Source organism: Poecilia reticulata, chromosome 20 (genome assembly GCF_904066995.2).
Source record: "Poecilia reticulata chromosome 20, P_reticulata-male-v2, whole genome shotgun sequence".
Classification (NCBI taxonomy): Eukaryota; Metazoa; Chordata; class Actinopteri; order Cyprinodontiformes; family Poeciliidae; genus Poecilia; species Poecilia reticulata.
Genome location: NC_088849.1, coordinates 1,077,675 through 1,096,227, shown reverse-complemented (window position 1 = coordinate 1,096,227; position 18,553 = coordinate 1,077,675). Strand labels below are relative to the sequence as shown.

General features: G+C 37.6%; 1 long non-coding RNA gene across 1 annotated transcript; it reads left to right on the top strand.

The window, feature by feature from the left end:
• Window positions 1-2,996: 2,996 nt before the first annotated feature.
• LOC145549419 (uncharacterized) lies at window positions 2,997-4,235 on the top strand. The gene is made up of 3 exons (XR_014085392.1): window positions 2,997-3,199; window positions 3,282-3,365; window positions 3,919-4,235. It is a non-coding gene; the product is annotated as an uncharacterized LOC145549419 (long non-coding RNA).
• The last annotated feature ends 14,318 nt before the right edge of the window (window positions 4,236-18,553 follow it).

Sequence of the window (18,553 nt, the reverse complement as noted above, 5' to 3'; positions counted from 1 at the left end):
TGTTATGAGACAGATAATCTGTGAAAACAATCAATCTCCTCCCTGAACTACTATTGCTATCTAAAGTAATGCAACGTTTCGACCAAAACAACCAATCAGAACCAGGAGGTGGGTCTTAGTGCTGTCAATCAACCTCATTCACTCACTGCTAAATGTGTTAATGGTGGAGAAACAACTTATTGTTACAGGAAAACTGTTTATCTGCCATCATTGGTGGCTAAGCTAACTAAACTGAGCATTTACAACAGGCTATGCTAGCTACAGTATAGCACAGAGCGAGGGGCAGGAAGGATGAGCAGCATCACATGAGATTGTGATTGACGACACTAAAACTTAAATGCCACTGACTGGTTGTTTCTAGCACTGGGAGAAAACGGAGGAAACAAATTTTTCACAGATTACCTCTCATACCATACAGTCACAACATAGTGACAGTTTTAACAAATATGTGAAAAATATATTTTTTATAAGTTACATACTGCAGCTTTAATTTCAATTAGGAGAGAACAGGTCAGGAGGGATGTGGGTTAGACCTGCTGCTGACTGACTCATCTGTTAAGTGTGGTAAAAGATACAAGGGAAAGTTAAATATATGAATATCTTGGTACTTTTTTTTCCTTAATTCATTAAATGCAAGTGAAAAGGAGGCAAGCAGTAGTCTGTATCAAAGTTAACTATGTTACATGGTTGATAATCTCACACAGTCTACTCACCTCTCTTGGAGAAAAACTGAGTTATAAATTAACACTCTTGCCTTTTTCTCTCTCTCCCTCTCTTTTTTTTAAAACCTGATTTTTCTTAGCAGCATAGTAATTGCCACAGTCGTTCTTGTCTTCCACTGACTGCAGCTGAACAGCATCACCTCAAGTGTTCCAAGCAGGAACGAACCATTTCCTCCAGATCCAGGGGGGTTCAGTTCAAATATGGATGTGTGTTTTTTGGTCTGGGAGTGGGAACATTAATTTTCACTGCTGAAAACAATCTCGCTCCCCCCCTCCCGCCCCCCCGAGGCGACGATACGTGGCGGGTAAAACTCGCTACATTTACCTCGTTAAGTGCGTGAGGTGAAGGGGCGTAAGGCGCGCTGAAGTGTATGGGAAAACATCATCGACGCGCCGCCCCCTCCAGATGGGCTTTTGGCGCCCCCTCTGGTGCTGCGCCCTTATGCGTTGTATACCCTGCATACCCACTTTTTGCGCCACTGCTCTTAGCAAAAGAAGAGAAAGGAAATGGTCATGGGGTCTTCAAATTCTGGTGCCCCCCAATAATGCCTGATTTTTTTTACATTCTTTTCATATCTGACGGTGTTGACAAAAACTAGGGACAAATTTCAATGGAGTTGGAAAATATATAAAAATTATTTTTAATTCATTTTATTGATACTTTTATAATTATTTCTATGACTACTTATACATAATTGTCATAATATATAATTTTTGTATTTTTTAAATTGTTTTAAACTATTATAATGTATTGAGTTCTGCTCCTCGACAAGGGCTTTTACAGGCATCATCCACTGACTACAATGTTTAAAATAAAAAAAAATTCAGCAAATACCTGGAAAATATACATTGTTGTGCTGACATGACCCAGGTTAGTTTAGCCAGATATTTGAAAAAATTATATTTTGTGTATATTTTATTCAAATTTTGTGCTTTATCCATAGGACCTGTTTTATCCCTATTCTCAAGAATCACTGATTTATGTAATGTAATGGTAATGTATTGTCTCAATGTTTGTAACTCCCTGGCAGACATTATACCACAATGTATGCTGCATTTATACTGTTACGTATTCTGTATCTCAATAAAGATCTATTAAAAAAGGTAAGTTTCATGTTAAGATTGTCATGTTTTTGATTTTAATTATTTTTTATGAATGCATTAACTTTCTGTTTGCGCAAGAGTATCAACTTATGCTTAACGTAAGTTTATTTGTTTGGATATCGCGGTACGACTGTTCAGTACAGAGGTGCTGAAGTCCAGTCCTTGAGAGCTGCTATCCTGCAACTTTCAGATGCTTCCCTGCGCCAATTAACACACCTGAATCAAATGAAATGCTGGTTAGCAGGTCTGTTCAGAGCTGATCCTGGTCTGTTGGAGTAAAAATACATCGAAAAGTTGCAGGACGGTAGCTCTCGAGGACTGGACGTAAGCACCCTTGGTTTATTATTTTTGTTAGCAGCTAAAGTTAGCCAAGCAGGTGTAGCACGGCGTGTCGGGTGGTTAAACGAACAATAAAACTGTCAGAAAGGCCGTTTGAGTTAACAGTATTTAGCTGCGGAGTCGTTTTCTTGAAGTTTTCGGCTATAGATGGCATAATGGGGAGAGTGGCTGTGCTGGACCGGTGGTTTGATCTATGCGATCAAAGCTAAGCCAAAATGTTTTTGTCTCTATAAATAATAATGATAATAAACAATGACATATTGGCTGCCTCTTTTTTTCTTCATTAGTATGTCATGTTGGTGACTGAAGCCTGTTATGATGACTTCAGCACATTTCTTCTGACAGGTTGGCAGAAGAAATGCTGTCCAGAATGTTTCTATAAACTGACTAATTTGTATTATGCCTAATGTCTGAGTTGTGTTCATGGTAATTATTTCTGACATTTTTATGCTTTATGTTGTAGGTGATGAAAAATGCTCTACAGGGTAAACCGGGTGGACAAAGTATTTTGCCGAGTCTGGTTAGTTTTGCTCACTTCTCTTTAAAATGTTTATTATCCTAATGTTTCTGCTATTTATCCTGTCGTTCCTCCAGGCTGGGAAAACCAGACACATGTTGGTTCATGTGCTTCATCCTACATCCAAAGGCCACAAGAAGAATCCAAAACGGCTCATGTCAAACTGTGGACCACGTTTTCAGATATGTGCAGGTATGTGGTTATTCTAATGATCCTACTTCTTTGTAGAAGCACTTTCTCATTGACTTTGTTTGCTATCTGAATGTAGCTGTGCTGTTAAATATGTTTAATAATTTTTATTATTCGTCGTGTTATTGTAACCCACGTGACAGCCACGCCCCAACCACCTTCCCTTTAAGTAATCCCTTTAACCTCTGGGACTCTCATGTGTATTTCCGGGTATCCACTGTGCTGCTGCTCACTGACGGTTGTGGCGTCGGTTGTTAATTAAACAATCTGAACTCTCCAAATCGACTCATTGCTGAACGATTACACATCTAAAACTCAAGGATCTGTGGTGAGTTGTCGAATACCATTTGAACTTGACGTTATATTTGCAATGCTAGCGCCGCTAATATATCCGCTGCAATACTCACCAGGTTGGGCTTGTTGATGCCTGATATACCTTTGATGAGAACCAGTTAACCTTGCATCCACCTCCTTAGACAATCCGTTGCTCGACGGTGAGTAAATATTCATTCATATGTATTATGGAGCGTTATTCCCGCTATGCGCCGCCAGTAGCATTAGCTACCAACTCGACAATCAGATGCCCACATTAGTTCAGTCCATTTACTAACTACTTGCTTAATAAAACGTCACACTGTTAAAGCCGAGTTAAAGGTCACACCTTTAATATTTAAAGGCTTCTCCTTCAACTTTAGATTTGATGATTTTCATGATTTCTTTGTTTGTTGTTGTATTACATGCGGGTGCATCAATGAAGTCTGATACCTAGTGATTTTGTTTGTAGCTACTTTGATCAATCACATTCTTAAGTTGATTGATTTGATTTATTATTGGTTGTTGTTTGAAGCGATTGCTAATTACTTTATTTGAGAAATTTTGAACTTGAATTATGAAGTGCACTTTCTTTTTTAAAAAAACGACTCTTTTCCCATTTTGATGAAATGGTTGTCAATACCTAGCATTAGGTATTTATTTGTTTCTTACATTCAGCTTATATAAATATAACATTTATATATGAATTTAATGTATGTTTTCTGGCCCTTTTAGGTCAGGTTTTTTTTTCCCCCTTCATCAAATTGCTTGATGACGGAGGATGGCAAGCTACCCACACACCACCTAGTGGTAGGAAATCAAAAAACACTTTTCACGCAGGAAAACCAAGACACTTTTCTCACAGGAAACAAACTAAACTCTAAGGGAGTATCAAAAGGAAAAGAACTATTCTCCCGTTGCTTTTGGACTCCTTTTTGAATTGCATTTGGTTCTGAAGTGTTACTGATTGTTATTATTTCTTTGTTGGTTTCTTTTCCCCCCTCATTGCTTCTTTTGAACAATTTATTTTTGTTTAGTCTTTTTGTTATTTTTATTTTTTTGTCATCATTATTATCATTATTATTGCCACTGCAATAAAAAGCAGTATACACAAAGCTCTTTGCCTCAGTTGCATCAATTATCCACCCAACCCTGACTCCATGCCGTACCTACTTCTGATTCTCCAAGTGGTTAACACTAAATCTTGCAGTCAGACCTGCGCATTACCCAACAGCGTTACATTATCATTATGTCAAAGATGCAAGCCAGTGTTGAAGCCTTCCTCATTGCCGTGCAACCAGGACAGCCCTTCCTCCTGCATGTTGGTGAAAACGAGCAGCACCAAAGACACTTCACCATCAGTGATCACAAGATCATCCAAGGTAGCTTTTGATGAACTTTGAAAGCACACTTCACCTTCAGTGCAAAGTACCATGAATTCCTTTACAACTTCTGTAAATTAATCCAGCCTACAGTTTTCAACATTGATGTGACTTGCACAACAATTGAGGAGTTTAAGATCCTTGCTTTTAATTTACCTGGCAGATGGAAACTCTTTATTATGATGATCATTTAAATGCATACTGTATCAATGATAGGATTTGTTTTATGTTCTTCCAATTAAGGACTTGGTTTATTACAGTCCCCGTGGCAAGCAGTTTTCTGCATGGTCAGCATTGAAGGCCATATTGTCTTTGAGAGGGTCCAGTTGACATTCCAGACAGGACAGCGTTGTCCATTTTCTACATCTTCAACCTCCAATATCAACATGAGGCAGCCAAGACTTTGGAGTTCATTCAACGGTAAAACCATTCCTATGATTTTTTTACAATGAGCAAAATACAATGACATGGTTTAAAGGTTTTAAAGCAAGTTATGATTGACATTTGACAAAGGTAGTGATGTTTTCTCTTTTGTAATTAAAAACAGCTTTATTTATATTCTCAGGAATTTTCCCATTTTTGATTTAGTTTTTTCGTCGCTTTATTTTTGGGCCAGAAAGGGGCACAAAAGTCAGCCATGGGAATATGGTATCCAAAAAAAACAGGAAAGACCATTCAAAAGAAAAAGTGACAGTCAATGTTCAAGTTTCCACCCTCCTCAAAAACCTGATAGACTTTGAGTGGCATCTCATTCAGGTTAGTTGTTGTCCTTTTCTTTTCTTTGAAATATTTCTGTTTCCATATTATTCAGGATCTAAATTGTATTGTCTTTTCTTTTTCCATGTTGGATGGTGCCTTCATCTGCATCTAATAAAGTAAGTGCTACTTGGACTCTTGAAAACCATTAATAGTTCACATTTTAAAACCCTGTTAATACTAGAATTCCACATTATTTCAGCCATGTTGAATTTTGGAAGTCCTTTCTCATTGATTTGCTTGGTGATAACCAAAGCATGGATATTTCTTTTAGAACAATGTTTTTATGTTCATAAGATTGTAGAAAGTAATTAGTTAAACCCAGTTTATGTCACTGTAAACTGAAAGTCTTAAATTTTTATTCCAGTGTTGGTGAAACTATATATTGACTTTGAATGCCTATTTTTTACCAGTTCTCTGAGGAATGGTTTTGTGTTATTCGTTTTGAATGTTTGAATATACTGGAAATATATGTGATTTGAGGCATAGTGGTGCCTTTTAAATAAAAATTCTGTTCTGAAGGTTACTGCCAAGAAAACTGCAATGCTACTTTTTAAAGTACAGTCTTAGTTTTACCATAAAACATTAATACCTAACCCAGTGTAAGCTTCTTAGAAGTGCTACAATTGGTGCGGTTCTAAAATGCATAATCTGCATAATCAAAACTTCACATAACAAAGGGTTAGGGCTAGGAATGTGATACATCCTCTGTAGGATTAATTACGGTCAGGATTAATTACAGTACAGCTACTGTGCATTTACAGGAAACTACATCCTCTTCTGTGTTATGTGAAGTTCTGATTATGCAGATTATGCATTTTAGAACCGCACCAATTGTAGCACTTCTAAGAAGCTTACAATGGGTTAGGTATTAATTTTCTATGGTAAAACTAAGACTGTACATTAAAAAGTAGCATTACAGTTTTCTTGGCAGTAGCTTACTCATAAAGTGAATGCAGTAGTAAAACTAAATTCACGGTAAAAATACTGGAATGCCAGTATTTGAAGGTATATTTACTTTCACCACTGTATTTTACGGTGGCCAACAGGTACAAACACCCAGCAAAGACGAGAAAAACACATGCAACAAAAAAGAGATGCAAACAACAAATGCAGAAAACAGAAGTGATCCAGACCACTAGGAGGAGTCTGATCCAGACCACTAGGGGGAGTCGTACAAAGAACAGCTGTGTCCGAAGTAAGTTTTTTTTTTTAGCTGCAGCTTTCAGCTAGCTGCCACAGTAGAGGCTACTGTGGCGTTATGTTGCTTAGTTACCGTGACAACGTGTATCACAAAACGGCAACGAAAAAAAAAAACAGGCTCGGACTATGTTTTTTTTCTCCTAATTTCTCTATTACTCTTCACTTTTTTTTAATAAAGGCAGTTGCATATTTAAAAAATTTTAGTCAGATTCTAAAATGTTAAAACACATATAGCACATTTACACAAGGAATGTAAACAATCCCCTTTCAAATACTCTCCAAATCTCAGGTAAGACAATACAGTGTAATAAAACTATTATGTTTTTAGGCTTAACTTTAATAAGTCAAACCGATTTGCTCAGGAATAAATGAAATATTTTAGTGAACCAAAATATTCCATCTAGACGTTACCTGACTTATTATCTGTGTTTAACTGTCATTTGGGAAAGCCTAAATGAGTCAGGTGTTCGTTCTCCCGTGGTATACTAAACCTGGACCAGCTGGCAGCAGGCCAGGGGAGCTGCGTGTTAATACAGCGGGAGCAGACATCACTGAAAACGTCAGACAGATATTGCAATTAGGTGATGCACGGATGAACCGAGCAGAAATGTGAGATTTATACATCTACATTCTCACCTACAAGCATTGTTTAAATCATGTTGTGTCACGACTGCTAAGCAACATAACACCGAGGTGGAGGCTAGGCAGCTAGCTGGAGGCTACAGCTTCTCTGCAATGCTATATGCCTTCGCAGGACCCCTCTTCCGTAGACCGGGTCGTTTCTCAAGCCCATGAAAGAATGAGCTTGAAAGGATGCAGAACCTGAATTCGGACACAAAGCTCTAGTGGTCTGGAACACTTATTTTTATATATTTTTTTGCATCTCTTTTTTGTTTGCGTCTGTTCTTTGTTTGCTGCGCGTTTGCACCTGTCGACTACCGTAGTATTTTAACGATTCTGTATTTTAGTTCTGCTGGGGTCCATATGGTTATGTGTATTTGTTATAAGTTGCATTGTGATCACTGTTATGTGTAGAATGTTATGGAGTTCCCCAATCTGACTCTGCTGACTTCCACTCACATGTCATGGACCTGTCATGTGGGCGAGGGATCCGGGGAGCGGGATCTGACAGAACACAGGAAGAGCAGAGAGTTCAGTGTGCGTTAGCTTTGAAGCTATTCAGTTGAGTGTAACAATTTGTTAGAGGCGCAACTGCAGCCTAAGGAATAGCAGCTCGCTCTTATTTCTAATAAATCCTGTTGGCGGTACTACATCTGCGGTGTGTTGGCGTCATTACAGTATTTAACACTTTAAAAGGTAATTACAGGATTGAAAAGGTACATGTCCAGTAAAATACTGGTATCTACAGACGCCAGCTTTTTTTTACCGTTTTTCTGAAAGAACGGTGAAAAAAAAAAAACTGCCGTCTGTAGGTACCAGCATTTTTTTTATTCTTTCAGAAAAACTATAGATCACCGTTCTTTCGAAAAAACAGTAAACTACTGGCAGCTATAGACGCCAGACGTTTATCGTTCTTTCACAGTATCCGTACCGTACTTGCATTGTCGGTAATCTGCTGTCAGTATTAGTTACGGTACAGCTACTGTGCATTTACAGTAAACCTCTGGCGTCTATAGCTGTCAGTATGTTACTGTAAGTTTACAGGATTATTTCGAGTGCATCTGTTATCCTTTCTGGCTATAATTATCATATTTTCCAGACTATAGAGCTCACCTCACCATAAGCCGCATCTACAAAGTTTTTTTTAAAAACTGGAAACGTACTTATATAAGCCGCTGATGTCTCCGCTGCTCTCGATTTTACACGCTCTCAATTTTTAATAAATCTGCTGGATCTATTAAGAGCGCAGGTCTCCAATGCCAAGCCATGGATTTGTTCATGCCGAGCTTACGTGCAACGGCTCCATTTCCCTATACTACCAGATCTTTAACCCTCAACTAGGGTTCCCACCTTTCAGAAATAAAAATAATGGATGCCCACCACGACATGTCGCCCTAGTCTCATGTGGTGAGACGTCCGCTGCAGTGATGAACAATATTTTATGGTAGTGTTTTTTTGTTTTTAGAAAGTGATCCATGCAATCGTTCATACATGGAGTACTCTAAAATTGTACTCCAATCACAGTAACATACTTTATACAAGTTTAATTAAGCAAGTATAAAAAGTATTTGGTAAACTACTCAAGTACTGAGTAACTGATCATAGCACCTGATTTAATAATCACAATGTGTCTTCAAACAGGGCTTCAAAAGTATAAGAGTTATGTGAAAATTCTGGAATTGTAAAGAGTATTACCAAAATATTGAATTTAAAAAAAAAATCAAGTTCATGATCTGAGTATTTATCATTATGATTGGGCCTGGAAATGTTTATTTATAAGACAAAATAAAATATCTGGATTTATTAAATCCATCAGAACCAGAACCTTGAGGTTCTCCGTTGCTGAGTGTCGCTGCAAATCAGCAGAGAAATAACCGCAGCTGCTGCGCTCCAGATATTGCGCAACAACTGGATCTCCCCACTGGACTAGAACCGAACCAAATCACACATTAACCTACTATTGAGAGCAACCTGCCACATGAAAGTGTCGTAAGATGCCCTTGTGGAGCTCGGGTAACTGTTGTGCTGTTTGTGGCTGTACTCTAAAGCAATTTTCGCACTGCAAGGAGCGGAACGGTACCGAGCGGAACGGTACCGAGCGGAACGGTTTCAAAGTAGGGCCGACCATAGACATAATATAAGAGCAGACCCCGCATTGACGCAGGAAATACGGCGGCCATCTTGGAGAGGTCATCCCTCCTACTTTGCTCAATCAAAACAGCAGAAGATGCCTCAGCACTGAGGAATATTGTTGTTCTGATCGATGGACTATTGATGTGAAGGCTCCACAGACAACATTTCACAAGTAAGATGGACATATTATTGTGTATATATTGTGATTAGAATATTACTTTACTGTATTTATGTCCACCGGTGAGATACCAGCTAATATTAGCTACAGTGTTTGGTGTAACACCGGGTTCAGCCCCGCTATGAAGGCTGAGATTCTGTAAATCTAAAAAAATTAATTATTCTCTAACATTGACTTAGATTATCTGACACAAGAGCCTATATTAGAAATGAAACAATGTAACAAATTATAAAACTTATATTATGTGTTATAACATTCACCAGCAAAGTTTACACAGGTGGTAAAGACTATTATTTATATGTAATTCTTTCACTAGTAAGATGCATCCTAAATCTTCCGTTTTTGTTTTGAAAGTTTCCTAAAGACACGATGTGAGGAAGAAGAGGGAGAATCTATAAAGAGAGACGGATTCACTGCAGCACGGATGAATCTCACATCGGATGAATCTCAGCTGCTGAATCTCTCTGAAGCTAGAACTCGTCTGCTGAAAAACATATATATATATATATATACATTTAAACATGTATTCGATATAGTATTCAGTTTTAATCATTATTTATTTGTGCCATTATTAGTTATTATTTATTTGTGTTTGTATACTTATATAAATATGTATTGATATTACTAAATAATTTATGAAATAAATTGTGAAATAATGGGTGTGTGCTTTTTAATATGCTCATCATACATCAATATCAGAATATTCCATTCCTATTCTATTGTTATAGCCACTAAGCATATTTAAATATGCTGAACTATGTATTAAAAACATACTTAAATAATAAAATTGTTTATAAATGTAGCTTTGATAGTTGTTTGAATATGGTTTCCAGTAACAAAAAAGCGTGCTATGATCAATTAAATGCGCCGATACGTCATTGTGCTGCTAAACACATAACGCTGAGTGGAGTGGTGGACCGCTCCAAGATGGCCACAGTATTTCCTGCGCTGGAGCAGCCAATGCAGGGTCTACTCTTATATTATGTCTATGGTCCCTCCTACTTGGCTCAACCAAAACAGCAGATGTCTTAGCACTGAGGGATATTGTTGTTCGGATTGATGGACTACAGACCCTTTTCACAGTGACGTCAGACAATGGCCGCCATAACTCGAAACGGAGCATCTTCCGGTGTGATTTTGCCTCGGGAAACCTGACTGAAAAATTCACAGATACTCATTATCTTAAGGATATAATAAAAGGTAAGGTTAATAATAACAGCATTAAAGTGTTAGATAACCATCATTACTCATTGTCAAGCCACCATTCTCTGTGTATAAAATAAACAGCCTCCGATCGGAGAGTAAACCAGCTAGCAGCAGCTTTAGCCACAGTTAAGAAAAATATACACCGCTCTGTCAGTGCTGTAACGTTTAAAGATTCATTTTATTTATCAACTTTAATTAAACAGCATTTAAGTGTTAGATAACCATCATTACTCATTGTCAATCCACCATTCTCTGACTGTGTATATAATAAACAGCCTCCGATCGGAGAGTAAACCAGCTAGCAGCAGTTTTAGCCACATTTAGGAACATATATACACCGCTGATTATCAGTGCTGTAACGTTTAGAGGTTCACTTTCTGTATCAACTTTAATAAAACAGCATTTAAGTGTTAGCCGTTATTAGTCATTAGGGGCATGCCATAGCAATGCATAGGCAGTGACTCCATGCATTGCATGGCAGGCACCTATTCTACACCTAATAGAATGTCTCTTTATATCTTTATTTATTCTTCTTCCGTCTCCCTTAATGCGGCTCATACTGCTGCATGCCCACCAACAAAAATGGTATCAAAACGTGCAGCTCGATGCCGAGATGGGTGCTATTATTTTTATTGGGGATCGGCGTTACAACGGCGACGTAAAAAGTGAAAAACGAGCAAAATTTCCAGCTGCTGAACCTTAGAGTGTAACTGACACCAACTGCCGCTTTTTTAGAGTGAGAAAATGAGTGGATTTTTGACCCCAAAACAATTTTGAAATCGCTCTCATGCCTACAAAAATTGCTCTATTGGTATGAAAGTTGGTCATGAAATTGCACCAAATGCCTGCTCCGGTCAAATGTTTTCGAAATTTCTCTTGGGCTTACGGTTTTCTGTCAAGGTGCTTCAGAGCAAAGTGATGGGACAGGACTAACTGACGCTCCTCCCTAGTGTTTTACATACATTTCTGAAAAATTTCTGAGCTCAGCGCACACCATATTTCTCTCATCACTGCAATTACTGTGAATGAGCTATAGATCAGAATCGCGGGACTATTTGAGACGACAAAAGGCCCTCTCCTACGCTTCAAGCGGTTTTTGGATCGGCCTTACGGATTTTGAACGGGAAGGAGTTGTTCGGACTGCTTTTTTCATTAAAACTGACTGTGTGTCCCATAAAGATAGATAAAGTCTCTCACACACACAGCAGTTGGCTGAGGATTAATTTCTATGGCAACAAAATACATAGAAAGCAGAGCTGCTGGTTTGGACTACACAGACTCTGTAGTTCTAAACATGGCAGAACACTTTAATACAGAGGCCTGAGCAGAAGGTCAGAACTACAACATGGTGGAACACTCAATTATTACAGAGGGCTGAGCTGGCAGTTAAGAACTACATAATGATGGTACTTTGAGTTACTACAGAAGGAGGGTGAACAGAATGTTATAAGTACAGACAGGGCAGAATTTTCTGGGCATTATATAACTGGTTTAACCCAACCACTGTTACACATTGGATTAGTGTGGCCATTTAAAATTAAGCTTACTGAAAATTTTAAAATAAAAGCCTGTATATTTCTCTCAGGCCTTTATTATGTTTTTCTCTCAGGTTAATGCAGAGAGAGCTACAGATATAAATTGCAGTACTATCGGAGACAAGAAATTGCCCTTTTATATGCTTCAAACGGTTTTCGGATCACTCTTGCAGATCCTGAACAGGTAGTAGCTGTTCGGACTGCTTTGTTCAGAAAAACTAACTGCTACAAACAGTTAGAATTCTGTTTTTCCCTGTGTGTCTCACTCATATGATAGTTGAGCTGCTCTTTAGAACTACAATGACTGAAGGTCAGAACTACAACATGGCGGAACTCTCAAATACCACACATTAGGGCTGAGCTGGCATTTATAACTATTTGCTGTTTTGGGCATTATATAGCTGGACTGTTACACGTTGAATTAATTAATTAATGTAGTCATTAATCCAATGTGTAACGTAATGAAGCTTACTGAAAATTTCAAAATAAAAGCCTTGACATTTTTCACATCAGGTAATTGCTCTTTTGGGCTTTATGTGACTGGTTTAAACAAACTACTGTAACACATTGAATTGGTGAGGTAGTTAAAATTAAGCTTACTGAAAGTTTCAAAATAAAAGTCTGCTTATTCCCGTCAGGTTTGTGCACCGCCATAGGCGGTGCAATAATATCAGCCTTTTTTATGTATATTTTTCTCTGGATAGTGAACTACCTTGCACAGCAAGGCAGTTCATTAACATTAGTACAAACGTTAGCATTTCACTGCCCTTGACTAGTGCACTAGCCTTTTACCTAAAGTTAGCTATTAGCTAATTTTCTCATTAATTAGACATGTTTAGTATACTGAATAGAGCAAGAAATATTAAAACAACATGGTCCAGTTGCTCCACATGCTACTGCCAGCATTTAGGTTAACATTAGCATATTGGGTAATTTTAGCTTATGCATTAATTTTAACATAATGAATGGTACAAGTACAGCTTAGTCAACATGCTTCTGCCTCTCCACAGGTTATTGACTACATTGCAGCTTTCTTTAGCATTAATGCAAATGTTTAGCATCATAATGCTGGGTCAAAGCCGATGGGCACACTTTGGCATGCCCCTTAAAATTTCTGCAGGAATTTCCTAGTTGTCAATTGACCATTCTCCAACTGTATTCAAAGGAACCAGCCTCCGATCAACAAGCTAGCAGCAGCTTTAGCCACAGTTAGGAAACATACACGTACACCGCTGCCTTTCAGTGCTGTGATAAAAGTTTCACTAAAATCACTTACATTTTCCAACACTGTTGTTTAGAAAAGCATTTTAAATATTGATTTAAGTGCCATCGGCCAAATAATTTCCATATTCTGATGTGATTCATAATTTCTCCTTTTGTTTTGTTGACCATCTTTCTCAACAGTAGCCGACCTAACAACCTACCATATCTGGGATGGTCTTGTTCCTTTGTCCATGGCAGGTTCAGTCAATCAGCTGTGGGACATCTGCTGCCTAGTCAAAGTATCATGGGCCTCTTGATTTAAAAGGAGACAAACCAGTACAGAGCCTCTCTGCTCCTGCAAGTCACACTTCTTTGATGAACACTCACTACTGCTAGCAGCTGTTAGAAATGAAATCTTTGTGTATCTATTCTGTAATTAATATCTATATGTATTTATTAATAAATGAATTGATGTTGTGTAGAGTTCTGTAAAAAACTATTGTAAATAGCTTCTCTTGAGTAATCTACATATGTGCAACTTTTACATTTAAATTGCTTCTTTTTGCAAATTTTACACATCTGGCAACGAAGTATGTGGAGGAGAGGAAATGCTAAAATTAGACCTGCCATTGTGGAACAAAGACATAAGGTTTGTGGTTGTTTCTTTAAAACATCTATTTAATAATTAAACACTGTACATGGTTACTACATTACACAAACATAATTACTACAGTTAACAATTTAAGTCATTGATAGAGAAAATGTAGTTACAAAAGACATATCAATTGTATTTCAACATGTACTCATGGTTTACAACTTAAGAAGACATCCATGTTGGGTCCTTGGCGTGTGCCAGTCTGCAGTGAACTGGTGGATGATGGAGACGATGGTATACTGTAGTGAGCAGTTTGAAGCAGAAGTCCCACCATGTGATCCACAGGGTTTTCCCACCTGAGCACAAACTTAATGCACTTTGTTTCCACAGGCACCACAACAGAATCAAGTGTAACCTGTTAAAATGGATATGAAGTTGTTATTCCTATGTTATCAATTTTCTACTGCCAAGTCAACAACCACAGGAAGACAAAGTATAAGAAACTTAACCTTCTAATCATAATATTGGAGAAATGTGAAGTTAATGAGCTTAGATAGATAGATAGATAGATAGATAGATAGATAGATAGATCATCACATTTCTCCAATGAAACGTTAATATCTATAGATATAGATAGATAGATATCTATATCTAAAACAGCGTCTTCCTCCTCATGTCTCGATCGTAGCAGGAGTTTAACTTCTCAGGACGTGATGGAGTAGCGGGTGTTTGGCATAACTGTCAAGTTTTGGACTTGTGGCTACAGGTAATGTCGCTACTTAGCGGGAGGTGAAACGAGCGTTAGTGAGGAGGGTTTAATACGATCATGCATTTTACATGACGTGTGGCAACACCAGTCTATACTAGAAACATCTGATTAAGATTAGAGCCTAAATACGTTCTATTCCCAAAACAGAAAGGCTACGTAATGTTAGCCAGCTAACAAATTACTATTGCTATCCTAGCATGTCAACTAACAGTTAGAAAAAACCAAAACACGTACCTTCGTAGTCAAACTGGTATCATTCAGCGAGGAATTTGTCCAGTATAGATGATGTTGATGAAGAAAAATCGTTTGCAAATAGAGATATATCTTTTTATCATATTTGTTGCAGCAGCTTTAGAGTCCAGAAACAGCGTTAACTACACACTCCGGAACTAAAAATACACCATTTCGAGCTATAACGGAAGTTGTGTGACGTCATGTGAAAAGGGTCTATTGATGTGAGAGCTCGACAGACATTTCACAAGTAAGATGGACATATTATTGTGATTAGAATATTACTTTACTGTATTTATGTCCACCGGCGAGATACCAGCTACAGCTACAGTGCTTGGTGTAATACAGGGTTCAGCCGCTATGAAGGCTAACTGAGATTCCGTAAATCTTAAAAAAATAAAAGCTATATATATATATATATATATATATATATATACACACTGCTAAAAAAAGGGAACACTTAAGTGAACACTTAAGTGTTCCCTTTATTTTTTTTAGCAGTATATATATATATATATATATATATAAATATTTTCCCGAACACTGACTTAGATTATCTGACACAAGAGCCTACATTAGAAATGAAACAATGTGACATATATTATAAAACTTATATTACGTGTTATAACATTAACCAGCAAAGTCTACATAGGTGGCAATGACTAATGTAATTCTTTCCCTCTGTCGAAAGTAAGATGCATCCTAAATCTTCTCTTTTTGTTTGGAAGGTTTCATAAAGACACAATGTGAGGAAGAAGAGGGAGATGTTTTTAAAGAGAGACGAATTCACTTATGGAGTTAAATTTGTTTCACAATTATTCAATAAAAAAAATAATGTCAAACAAAAAAAAGTAGTATTCAATCAAAAATAATCATGTCAAACAAAAAACATCTTAAAAAATTTTAAATCATAAAAATATTTTTTTACGAAACAAAATAAATTTTAAGATTTATTTTTTTATTTAAGTCACTAATTTTTTGATTGACTCATTTTTTTTGGTTGAAAGTTTTTTTTTGGTTCAGTCTATTTTTTTTGGTTCAATCAATCAATAAAATTTTATTTGTATAGCACATTTCAGCAGCAAGGCATTTTAAAGTGCTTTACATAATTAAAATAAAAACAGCATGTGACATTGAATAAAAGGTGTGAAAGAGAAATAAAAAGAAAAAAGTAAAAATAAAAACTTTAACATTTAAAACTTCTTTAGTCAAACCGCCATTTGACAAGGACTCAAACCTTTAAAACTTCTTTACATAAAAAACATCAAAAAGGCATTAAAAACGTAGACAGAAAAGAAATAAAAAGGAATTAAAACATGAAAGATATAAAAACATTGAAGACATCAAAACCCACACTCTCATCCTAACTTAACCATAAGCAACTCTAAACAGCTGGGTTTTAAGTTGAGATTAAAAGGCACCCAGTGTTTCAGCTGTTTTACAGTTTTCTGGAAGTTTGTTCCAAATCTGGTGCATAGAAGCTGAATGCTGCTTCTCCTCGTGTGGTTCTGGTTCTGGGGATGCAGAGCAGAACCAGAACCAGAAGATTTGAGGGGTCTAGACGGTTGGTACAGCTATAACAAATCTTTAATGTATTGTGGTGCTAAACTGTTCAGTGATTTATAAACTAACAACAGTATTTCTAAGTATATTCTCTGAGCTACAGGGAGCCAGTGTAGGGACTTTAAAACTGGTGTTATGTGCTCTATCTTCCTGGTTTTAGTGAGAACACGAGCAGCAGCTTCTGGATCAGCTGCAGCTGGGGGATTGATTTATTAGTCAGACCTGTGAAGACGCTGTTGCAGTAATCAATGCAGCTAAAGATAAACGCATGGATGAGTTTCTCTAGATCGTGCTGAGACATTAGTCCTCTAATCCTGGAGATGTTCTTCAGGTGGTAGAAGGCCGACTTTGTGACTGTCTTAATGTGACTCTGAAGGTTCAGGTCAGAGTCCATCACTACTCCCAGGTTTCAGGCTGATCGCTGGTTTTTAGTTGTAATAACTGAAGCTGTGCATTGATTCTAGTTTGCTCCTCTTTAGGTCCAAAGATAATAACTTCAGTTTTGTTTTTGTTCAGCTGGAGAAAGTTTTGGCACATCCACACATTGATCTGTTCTAGTGATTGGATGGGTTCAGAGTCACCTGGTGACATCATGATGTAGAGCTGTGTATCATCCGTATAATTGTGGTAGCTAATCCTATGTCCTGTTATAACCTGAGCCAGTGGGAGCATATACATATTGAAAAGAAGGCGTCCTAGGATTGAACCTTGGGGTACCCCACATGTGACCTTTGACCTCTCTGATGAGAAGTTTCCGATTGAAACAAAGAAATCCCTATTCTTTATGCAAGATTCAAAGCAGTTGACCACTGGACCGGAGAGTCCGACCCAACTCTCCAGTCGATTCAGTAAAATGTCGTGGTCAACAGTGTCGAAAGCTGCACTGAGGTCCAACAGAACCAGCACTGTGGTTCTACAACAGTCTGTGTTTATAAGGATGTCATTGAACACTTTTACAAGGGCCGTCTCCGTGCTGTGGGGAGCACGAAAACCAGACTGGAAGGAGTCAAAGCGATTCATTATTGTTAGAAAGTTATTTGTTTAAAAACTGATTTTTCAATAATTTTGCTGATGATTTGGTTGAACTCGTTTTCTTGCTTATACAACTTTATTTGCTTTGGCGAAGCTTACATGAACATTCTGGGCGGGGGTTAAGGACGAGCAATGTAAGATGTTTCCCTATTGGTTAACGCTGACTGAAGCGACAGACTCTGAGCTTTCCCTTCCCAGAACTTCTCCGCTATTTGCTTGTCGCTGTAGCAGAAAGCAAATTGTAAGTAATCTTCAGAATATTAAATTGATTAACAGCTACTAAGTGTCCATGCTTTAGTCAGAGAATAACGTCTTATGCAGCTTATGAGGACAGTTGCTATATCTTGTGTGCCGTGCTCCCGGTTTAGTATATCAGGCTAGCTAATGTTAGCATCAGCTGAAGTGCTGTAAGGTTGCCATCCAACCCGTATTTGGCTGTTTAAATGTTGCGTCCCGTTTTGAACCGGTACAGGACTCGATTTGTTCCATATTTCTATAAATCCCATATAGACATGCTTTATTCCTTGTTATGTTAACGTTATTTCTTCCTTTTTCATCCTCACTGCAGCTGGAGCTGGACTGGAGTTCTGTTTGGCTTTAGTGGCTTCTTGGATGGAGACATTGACTGAGCTAAAGCGGCTAACAACGCAACATTTTCCCTCTCCCATTATAAACTTTGCTTTTCTTCAACAAAGAAAATACTCCTACATTAGTCGCTCTGTTTGTTATTTTGACATCAATGCTTACCTGGTGGTCAATCAATCCTCTTAACCACTGAATGTATCAGAACCACCTGGACTGAGCTGGTTTCATCAGAGGGAGCCAAGACTTCTCGATAAAATGACTTCCCGTATTTTAAGATGTTTTTCTGGTAAAATTGCATTTTTATGATGTTAATATGACTGCATTCTCATACTTAAAAATACTTGTAACCTGGCCATAATACTACATTATACAACTCAC